The sequence below is a fragment of the Sorex fumeus genome, unplaced genomic scaffold (assembly GCF_029834395.1).
Source record: "Sorex fumeus unplaced genomic scaffold, SorFum_2.1 ptg000018l, whole genome shotgun sequence".
In the NCBI taxonomy this organism is placed as follows: Eukaryota; Metazoa; Chordata; class Mammalia; order Eulipotyphla; family Soricidae; genus Sorex; species Sorex fumeus.
This window is the reverse complement of record NW_026606075.1, coordinates 22,497,338-22,508,070: the sequence shown is the minus strand read 5'-3', so window position 1 is coordinate 22,508,070 and position 10,733 is coordinate 22,497,338.

Here is a 10,733-nt window from a genome sequence, read left to right as displayed (position 1 = left end):
GCGGTAAAGTGTATGCCCTGCATGCAAGAAACCCGGGTTCGATTCCCAGCGACATATATGCACACACATGCACTCATGTCTCAGAGCTTGAGTTTAGGATCTAGCTCTAGCTGGAGTTTGGACTGTCCTTTCTCAGTGAGTCCTGAAGGAGCTTCAGTCATTACCTTGTCTAGCCCTCAGCTTCCTCCTTTTCCTCCTTTGGGAAGTTGTAGCAGAGATTTCTGAAATTCCTTCCAAATCTCATATCCTGTGATTTTGCAAGCAGTGCCAACTAAAATAGGTTTTCCAGGTGGCCTATAAAGAAAGAATTGTCTTACGGGCTTTCTAGTTTCTGAATAGGCCATTCAAAAAGGAGACAGGAATCCACGCCTGAGCAGCCGCATACGGGCCTGGGCAGGGTGAGGTGAGAAACTGGTATTAAGGGTCCCCGTGTGCTAAGCAGTGGGCAGGAGAAGAGAGAGGGGGACCACCGAGTCTCCGGGCACTGTTTTGTTCTCTGATTGACCTGAAACCAAATGAGAAATTCTTGTCCTACAAACTCATATATGCAACCTAGAAACAAACCAGCTTTCCAAAATGAAGACTATTCTTTGGGGGACCAGGAAGACTATTCTTTTGGGTCGAGTTACTACACTGCCCAAAAAAAAGTTGGTTCATATTTTTATTATATGCTGTCCGCTGTTTCTTTCAAGCCTTAGATGTTGATTCTTATAAGATGGGCATTAACCTGAGAAAGCCAGTTGTCCCATTTATATAAGAATATGTTTAATTAAACAAATTTATTCATGAGGGGGGGTGGTCTGCTCATGGAGGGAACACCAAAATGTTCCCTTTAATGAGAAACAATGTTTCTACACGCTTGTAGACATGACTACACATAATGCAGCAGTGCGTACTCTGGTGTCGACAATGGCACGCATCTGTGAAACATCAGGAGGAAGAAAAAGAACATTCCTGTCACCACAGTAACCTCCCATAACCCTCACATCCACAGGCAACGAGTGGTCTGCTGTCTGCTGTTGCTATAAACTGACGCCCTTCAACAGTTAACTTAGGGGCCTGTGGTTAGGGCACATGCTAGGTTCCTAGATATGACCTAACCCAGGTTTTATCCCCACATACCACCTGGTTCCTGAGCATCTCTGGGTATAGCTCTGGAGGCCCTGAGCACCAAGTACAGCCCTAGAGGTCCTGGATCCAAGCACTGGGCCACCCCAGGGCTTTCCCCAGTGGCCATGGCATACGTGGCCCTTGCTTTGAACTTGACCCAGTTGACCAAGAATGGCAGTGGGGCCTCCAAACTTCCATTTGGGACATTCCTAAAAATAATAAAATTAGAGCCTTGGAGATAGTACAGTGGTTAGGGCTTACACCTAGATATGCCCACCCTAGGTTCAATTCTGGCACTACATATTCCCCCAAGGATCACCAGGTGTAGGCCTGGAGGCCACCAGCACCGCTAGGGGTCCCTACCCAACCCCAGTACTGCGGGCCAGAGCAGCAGTCAGCCTGTCCTCACTCAGAAACCAGACAGAGCCTTTGGCTCGATGGCTGAGAATTGCTTCCAGGCTTCCTGAACACTGCTTGGGAGACCACCTCTCCTCCATGAATAAATTTGTTTAATTAAACAAATTCTTATATAAATGGAATGGGACAGCTGGCTCTCTCGGGTTAATGCCCATTGTGTTGCCCAGTGTACCCGTGGCTGGTTCCCTTTCATTGCCAAGTACTCTTGTATAGATGTGCATTTTGCTTATTCAGCATATTAATATGCATTTGGAAACCACCTGGGGTTATTCTGGAAAAAAAAATTCATGTGCGCATCTGTGTAGACATGCTTACATAAATTCAGGAAAGAGGACTAGAATGGCTGGATCATATTGTGGTCCCATGTTTGTTTATTTGAAGTGAGGGGAACCTTCCTCAGGCCCCTCCTCGGCCCCTCCCTCACTATCCCATGCAAGGCATGCACTTCTTTCTGAGCCACACTGTCAGCCCTGCAGTCGTGCAGCCTTGGTGCGTGGGGATGTATCCTGGCAGTGCTTGGAGGACCATGCAGTGCTGGGCTAGAAGAACGGCCTCCACATGCAGAGCTGTCCCTGAGCCCGCTCAGTGGCGCTCCAGCCCAGAGATGGCCCATACTACAGACACACCTCTGGACTCAATGAGAGAAACGTCAGCATTTCTTTAGAGGCGCTGACTTAATTTGCCTCCAACAGATATGCTCAGGAACCCTCTAAGACCTCTAGGGTGCACCCAGCGGTGCTGTGGGCTGGGGGAACCATGTGCTAGGGCCCAGGATCTGCGCCCTAATCCTGTACTTTCTCCGGCCATGAGGTACTGATGCTCAACCGTCTCCTCTTAGTGCACCCATTAGCCTGGTGATTCAAAACAGGCTGGGCCCAGAGCTGTAGGACAGTAGGTAGGGCGCTTTGCCTTGCATGCAGTAGACCTGGCATCTCATATGGTCCCCACACACTGCCAGGAGTAATATCTGAGCACAGAGACCAGAGTAATCCGAGGACCACCGGGTGTGGCCCCAAAACAAAAAAATAGACTGGGGTTGGAGTGATAGAACAGTGGGTAGGTTTTTTGCCTTGCACCCAGCAGACCCAGGTTTGATTTGGATACCCCACATGGTCCCAAGCCCTACTAGGAGTGACCTCTGAGTGCAGAGCCAGGAGTGACCCCTGAGCACTGCCAAGTGTTACCCCCAAACCAAAATTAAAATAGAGACTGGACTGAGTTATACCTTTTCTTCTCTGGCAGAGGAGAAGCCTGGGGCCTGTCACGTAGAGTGGGAGCTGCCCGTGTGTGAAGCACAATGAAGGGCCAGCTCTGTGGGGGGCAGGGGTGGGGTGGGGGAGCTCTTCCAGGAAGGAGAAGGCAGAGGGGCTGCCCAGTGCTGGCCCATATCCTACACCTCAGACTTGGTCCAGCCAGAAATGGCCTCATCACCCTAACAGCATCATCTCTTCCTAGAGTGGGGGTGAAGGGTCTAAGTATGAAATCTCAAAACCCCCTGGAAGCCTCTGAGACTTAACAGACCTGGGCAGAGATTTCCATTCCCCTGTGAGGCCCTTTGAGGGACCCCGTAGACGCCTCACACCTTTGCCAAGGACTTGACTTTACTCACAAGGAACCCAGTGTGGAAACATTTGTTCCCTTTTCCACTCTTGTTTGCAATGAAAATGGAATAAATTCACAGTGGACTGCACACTTTAGAAAAATTCCAGTTAAAATAAAAATCACATTGTGCCTTCCATTGTCAATACTATGTATTCTTGGAAAGGTATTTGCAAAATTATCTTTACCACCAACAGAAAATCTTGTTATGCACGACCTTTCAAATGTTGCAACAGGTAGATCAGAAAATGCATATTTAAGGGAAATTTCACTCTAAAGTATTTCACCACAACTCAATATCAAATAAAATTGCTTTTGTTCCTTTAAGGAACAGCAATTTTGAGCAGAAATTGATGTTATGAAAAAAATATATTAGTGAATAATTCTTGGTATGGCCTTCTTGACAAAATGAAAAGAATTGGAAATTCAAAAATTCTTTGACCCAAATAAGAAAAAATAACTTACTGTAAAGTGTGATCTTTATCACATTTACTCAAGGAAGTCTTGGCTTGGCAGAGAAAACAAATCCCACCATTATTGTAGTTGATTGCATTACCTGAGAAGACTCTTGAATCTCAGGCTCATTTTTGTGGTTTCATGCTGCTCCATGATGCATGTTATCAAGGAACTCATAATTGTTCTGGCTCTGAGGAGACACTGCCAGCTCCAGGCTGCAATACAATATGTCTTCAGCAGCTTGCACACAGCTGACGGGTGGGTGCGGCTGCATCCCCTGCACCACACGGGGTCCCCTTAAACATGGCCAGGATAAGTCCTGCGTGTGGACTAAATACACCCCTGCACCCACAGTGTCCCCCTCTCCAAACAGAACAGCTGTATGCAGTATTCAGCCAAAAGGAAACAAAAATTTTCATTTGGGTGGTCAATTCTTTAGTAGTGCTCAGGGGCTCTTCTGACTGTGCTCATGGATCACTCTTGGCAGTGCTGAGGGGACCAGAAGGGGTAACAGGAATTGAATCAGGGTTGGTGCATACAAGGCAAAGCACCTTTCCCATTGTACTGTCTCTCCAGAGGGTCCCCACTCCGAATCCTCATTTTGAGACCTGGGGTTCCCAGAGTGACCCACTCTTCTGGAGAACATACTGGGAAAGGCTGAGAAGGTGCAACAGGGGGCAGGGGAGGGGGTGCTATTACCCTTCATCTCCCCCGACCCCTTTCTTTGATCTGACTCCAACAACCCTGAGACTCTTTGCTGAGAGAGGAAAAGACAAGAAACGGGAGTGTCCTGGGTATGTAGGGTAGGGATGAAAGGTCGCCAGAGTCCCTGGAGAAGAATCTGCCCACATAGTGGAACTGTTTTCTGGGGGCCGGGGGCCTCAATCTTACTCCTGTGACTTTCATGCCCACCCTTCCCCCATTCCGTGTGTAGTTGGCAGCTCAGCTATGAGGCCCTGGGGTGGGATCACCCCATGAACTCTCCGCGCTGGGCTTTTATCCTGAAGCTAGAGCTCCCTTGGGGCAGATACTAAGGAAGGCAACTGAAACTATGGAGTGAATCATGTCCGGCCACTTAAGGTTTGTCTCAAAGTCTACCTCTACCACCCCCCATCCCCAGCCAAAAGCCTCCACCAACAGCCCACCCAGTTTCTGGCCTCCCTCACGTGAGCCGTCACCTCCAATTGCCACCATGATTTTTCTGTCTACAAAGATCTTCTGAGTTCAAACTCTTTTCCTCTGTGTGTGTGAGAGAGGGGGGAGAGAGAGAGAGAGAGAGAGAGACAGAGAGAGAGATGGTGCTGAGGTACCAGTAGCACTCAGAGCCTCTGGGTGCACATCTATGACAGAAACATTCTCTGACAGCTACTGTGAGGGCAGAATGACAGCCCACACAGAAGCCAATGCCGCCCATATGGTTTCTGACAGTTCGTCTCCTTCCATGTATTACTATTCTTTCAAAGAGACTGGAGAAGTCAATTAAAACTAGAATGACACATCTGAGACATCCTGGAGTGATGAATCATTCGCCCAAAGACGATGGTCAGAGCTTTTCCCTTTGGGGGTCCCCCAAGCTAATCTTTAGGACGCTGCGACTGCATGGATCCCCACCACGAGTACCTGCCAAAGGAGAGTTTTGGTCAGTTCTCAGTTCCATTGGCGCTGGGCAAGCCAAATCAGATGAGTTAAAGGAACAACGAATGGTAAATGCACCCGGGGAGGGAGAGGAGGCTTGGGGGTGCTCTTCACTCTGCCCAGGGGCAACCTGTGACACAGCTCCTGGAGAAACACTTGGTCATAGCTCAGTCCCCACCTTGGAGAAAAGCTGTGTATCTTCCTGGTCAGTGACAGTCAAGTCCATTCCCAGCCTTTAAACAAAATCAGCTCTTCCAAAATATGACAAATGAAAGCAATGCTCAAAGTTACAAACCAAGCACAGCACAGGGAGAGATAGGAGCTTATTTTAGTTGAGTTCTTGTTCACAAAAGCTGACAATAAAATCAAGGAGCGTGTTATCAACTTTGACATGGGATTTGGAGAAGGAAACCTTCATGACTGAGGTTCATTGTCATGCAGCCTGCACCCATGGCCAATGGCCGGCCTTGATGAGCAGGGCAGCAGAGGAGGAGTTTCCTGGTCACAGCATGTGACACCTTTGCTTACTCACACCTATGCCACCCATCAATCAAATGCATACTTTTGTTACTACTCTTGTTTCTATAAAGATGGACAAATGGGAAAATGCTTCTCTGAATTACTCAGTGGAATAAACTTTATAACTAATATAATGAAGACAGCAATTACCACCGTAAATCAATGATCAGCCTTAAAGTTTTGAATAAACCTGCAAAATTGTGACATTCTTTATTAACTTTTTCTTGCCAATCTTGAAATAGATTTGAAGTGCCTTAATATAAAAAATATAAATATTGTCATATTAGCATGTCAAGAACTACTGATTTTTTAAAAAGGAACAAATAAAATCTAGGAGATGGAAAATCATAATCCTAAGAACTCCTGTCTGAGGAACATGATAGTAATCAAATCTCCAACCTGGTACTGAGTTTCCTAGTAACCAGTGTGAAGGAAGGATGGATTTATGTAGTTAGCATTGCCTAGAAATAAGCATAGATTGCAAAGAACAAGTCTGTTTAGTGTTTTTTCCCCCTGCAGTTTTTGAGCCACACCTGGAAGTACTCAGGAATTACCCCTGGCAGTGCTCAGGGGACCATATAGGATGCTGGGAATCAAACTTGGGTTGGCCCCGTGCAAGACCAACACCCTACCCATCACACTATTGCTCCAGTCCCTCTTTAGTCTTTGTTTTAGGGCCACACCCAGCAGTGCTCAGGGGTTACTGTGCTCAGGAAAAACTCCTGATGGGCCCCATCAGGACCCCAGGACCACATGGATGCTGGGGATTGAACCAGGTGGGCTATGTGCAAAGGCAAGTGACTTACCCCTGGACTATCTTTCTGGCCCCGAGTCTATTCTTAACAGCTGGAAATAATTTGATGCGGATCTCTTTATGAAAGAAAAAACAGGTAAGAGTGGGAAACTCACTATGGCAAGTGTAGGTGATCTCCAGGGAGGTGACTGAGCAGTGACGGCCCCATCAGACACCAGCTAGGTTCTAGCAGCTGCAGTCCTGGGCTGCCCAGGCAACAGAATGTGCTCTCAAATTTGGTCTTGAGGAAGAGCGTTTCTTGGCTAATGAGGAAGAGTTATCACATAAATTTTGTCACCTTGTTAATACTCTTGGGCAGGATCCTAGTGATTTAGTATCAAACAAAATAATAGTTACCCTGTGGCCTGCTTATCTGGAGTATCTACTAGTTCTCTAGGTTATTCTAGACCTTCCTTCCAAAGTTTTAACTTCTCTTCTCTGCACTCTCCTTTCACAACTGTGTATGAGAGCTTGCGTGCGTGTGTGCGTGTGTGTGTGTAGAGGCCAGGCATGTGCCCTCCCGCCGACAGTTTCTGTCTTGTCCACTTCACCCTCTTTTGTCTCAGTCACATTTTCTAACCACTTCCAGATGCATTTCTCCAGCCCACAGCTGCCTGAGCTTCAGTTCTGGGGAGGCTGCCATCTCTCTCAAAAGCCCAAACACAGAATAAGTTTTGCATTCTCCAAGCCAAAGCTGGAAAGCGGGGTGTCCTGCACTCAGTAACTGTTGGGGGGACAGTGCTGCAGGCCACAAGGGCATGCCAAAGGTGGAACTCGATCCTTCATATCATCCAAAAATACATTCTGCCTGTTGTAGACACATTTTAAAAAACAATCAGTTCAAGAGAAACTAAGCCAGTTGGTTTTTCACTCCTTCCACCAACTCACTCCCCGGGGAAAGTGAAGTTCTACGTAGTATTCAGGAGCAGAGGCGTGGGAGGGCAGCGGGCTCTGGTTCCAGATTCTTCATCGATGCATTTGTGTTGTCGGCTGGGTTCCCTCTGACCCTGGTGATGGGCACCTTCCTGTCCCTACTTCCACCAGAAGTCCATCTGGCCTTAAGCTCCTGTTCCATGCAGGTGAGCCAACTGGATTCACTGGCTCTTCCAGGGGGAGGGCTGGGGCATCTGCCACACCCAGCTGTGCTACCCATGGGGGTCCTGGGAACATATGTGTTGCCAGGGGTCAACGGTGCAGTGCCAGTGCCTTTCGCTTTTGCCATGTGGCTCCTTCACTGGCTTTCCATGATGGCTCCGGCAGCTGATGGAGGAGGAATGCAGCAGCTCTGCAGATATTCCCCTGGCCACACAGTGCCCAGGAAACTGATCAGGACCTGAGCTCAGACACACTGCGCTGTGCCCTTCTAAGCAGCTACTGCACATCAGTCCAAGGAAACCCAGAAACCGAGCCCTGGGCCCACTGGGCTCTTTAATCCTCCATCCTCTCGCTGTTTCTTATTTGTCCCCCAGAGTATAACCAGAGCTTGCTGCACTGGAGGAAGCAGGCAATGCTCAAAGCCTCTTCTTGGTGCTTCCTGCACCCTCCCTTGTTGTATGTGAGTTTTTTAAATCATCTCATTTGAGGGCCGAAGTTAGTACAGGGGTGAAGACGGCCCTTGACTTGCAAGGCAGCTGACCTTGGTTCAATTCCATGGCACGGAATGGTCCCCTGAGCACCGCTGGAGTGACTCTGATCACAGAGCTGGGAATAGCTCCAAGCATTGCTGTTTGGGGCCCAAGCCCACCTCCATCCCATCAAAATCATATCTCACCGGAGGGTGAAGAGGAGCTGACGTTCATTCCTGCAGTGATGCCACCATCCTGAGGGCCAGGAAGGAGGCAGACCAGAATTGCCTGGAAAGAAGCAGGAATTTAAATTTTTCACTGGGGTGCTGGCAGTGGTGGGGGGTTTACATAGTCTAGGAATTCTGATAGGCCACTTCTGGTGATACTTGGCCCAGTGCTGGGTCCATCAGGGCCACTGTGATGGTACCCAGGGGACATACTTTGCTGGGAATCAAACCTGAAACCTTCACATGCCAGGCATGTGCTCTTGCCCTGAGCAGCCACTCCAGCCCCAGCATCCAGCCCCATCCTATCACACAGCTCTTGAAATCTCTTACCAAGCAGCTATTTTGGCATCATTTCCAGCTGTTTATACTTCTTTTACCTAAACTGTTATTAAAACACAACAAAACAACACCAACAAAACCTGATTCTGTTACTGCAGAACCTTCCTGAAGTATGCTACCTGGTTTTACTGCAATGGATACAGAACACTGTGGATATTTAAGATGTAGTATGTGATGATGTGATAGTGTATATGCTACAAGGTGCCACTAAGGTAATAAACACATCACCTTAGAGATTTGAATCCATTCTGAATAATACAGATTTTCTGTAACAACAGATAATAGATAATGACTTCTTCCTTTCTCTGAAATGTGAACGGAGTCATGTGAGTTCTCTTCAAGGGTGCAGGACTTTCCACTGTTTCTAGAAAAGTCAGAGCTGCACGGACACCAGAAGGCCCCAATCTGGAATATGCTCACCTTGTCTGCTCAGGGTGAGGCTCAGGAAGAGGCACCCGAAGGATGTGAGGGTGAGTCTGAGCATGTGGCATTTTGTTCCGATGATGGACCCTTAGCCTAGAGAGGGACTCTCTGTGACCTTCTACCCCTCAGCCCAAATGCCATTTCCTCAATGCCACTAAACCCTTTCTCTGCTCCTGTCATCGTGATCAAAAAGGTATGCATCTTGCTCAACATGTGCTCCTGCACTGGGCTAGAAGCTTCTTTAGGGTAACACGTGTCTTTGGGGGGGGGGTCAGGTTCGGACCACATTCAGTGATGTTCAGGGTCAATTTCTGGATCTGTGCTCAGGGATCACTCCTGTACATACCCAGGGAACCTTAGGTGGGGTTGGCGATGGAACTAAAGTTAGATGCATGTAAGGCAAGAATGTTAATCCCTGGACTATCTCTCTGACCTGGAGCTATGCCTTAAAATTTTTGCATTCCTGATGTCCAGCATAATCTTGTGACATGATAGGTGCTCACAAAATGCTGGCTCAAATGAACAGCTCACAGGGGGTGAATCTGAAGCTCTGCCGACAAGTTGACAGAAGGCTCTTGACATGAGGAGATGCCGGGGCATCACAATCCAAGCATCTCCATTTCTTCTTTCTTTGTAGCGTCATTTCTTCTCTCCACACTTTGAAGGCCATGGCCTGCTTTGAGGTTAAACCTGTCCTTCACATTCTTGGTGGCCCCCCACTCACATCCAGATGGTGTCACTAGAGGAACAAGTCCTAAAGCCAAGTGAAAAGTACACTTAGTATTCTTCTTCCCTTTTTTTGGTTCTTAGAGGTTGCTCCTGTCAGTGTTTGGGGAACCGTGTGTGGTGCTGGGGATGAGACCTGGACTTTCTGCATACAAAGCAACTGCTCCAACCCCCCTGATCTAGCTCTCTGGCCTCTATCCTCTCTTTTTCTAAGGAAATAAGCATCTCCACTCATTAAGACGCTATCAAATTCACAGAATATTGCTAAGTGTTGCCTGTAAAATAGTTTAGAAAGATTTTCATTACGACCAGTTAAAACGTTTCTAAGTTTCAGTTTCCAGGGAAATGCATTCAGTTCATTCTATCCAGAGTTCTTTTCACTTGGATGGAAGAGGCATATACAAATATTTGGTAACAGGGTACTCATCAATTCTTACCACCTCTAATATTTAACAAAGTAGACTCAAGGTACAGCAGGTAGGGCCTTTGCCTTGCACGCAGCCGAACTGGGTTTGATCTTCGGCATCCCACATGGTCCCCCAAGCACTGCCAGGAGTAATTCCTGAGTACAGAACCAGGAGTATGCCCCTGAGCATTGCTGGGTGTGACCCAAAAAGAAAAAGAGAAAAGAAGGGAGACAAAATGAAAAAAGAAAAGCAAAAATATGAATATGAATAAGCCCTAATGTATTTATTAAATGGAATTAACTCTTAAGGGATTTTTTAAAAAATGAGCCATATCTACATGGACTAACATGGATTCCAGAACTGAACGACACTGATAAAATTTATATATTCTCTCCCTAAAACCACATATTTCTAACAACATACATATGTTGTATATAAAAGCATATGAAGTGTGAAGTGACACATATTAGACTTTATTAGTCATTTCTATGGGTCAGAAACTGAGTTGGGGTGACTT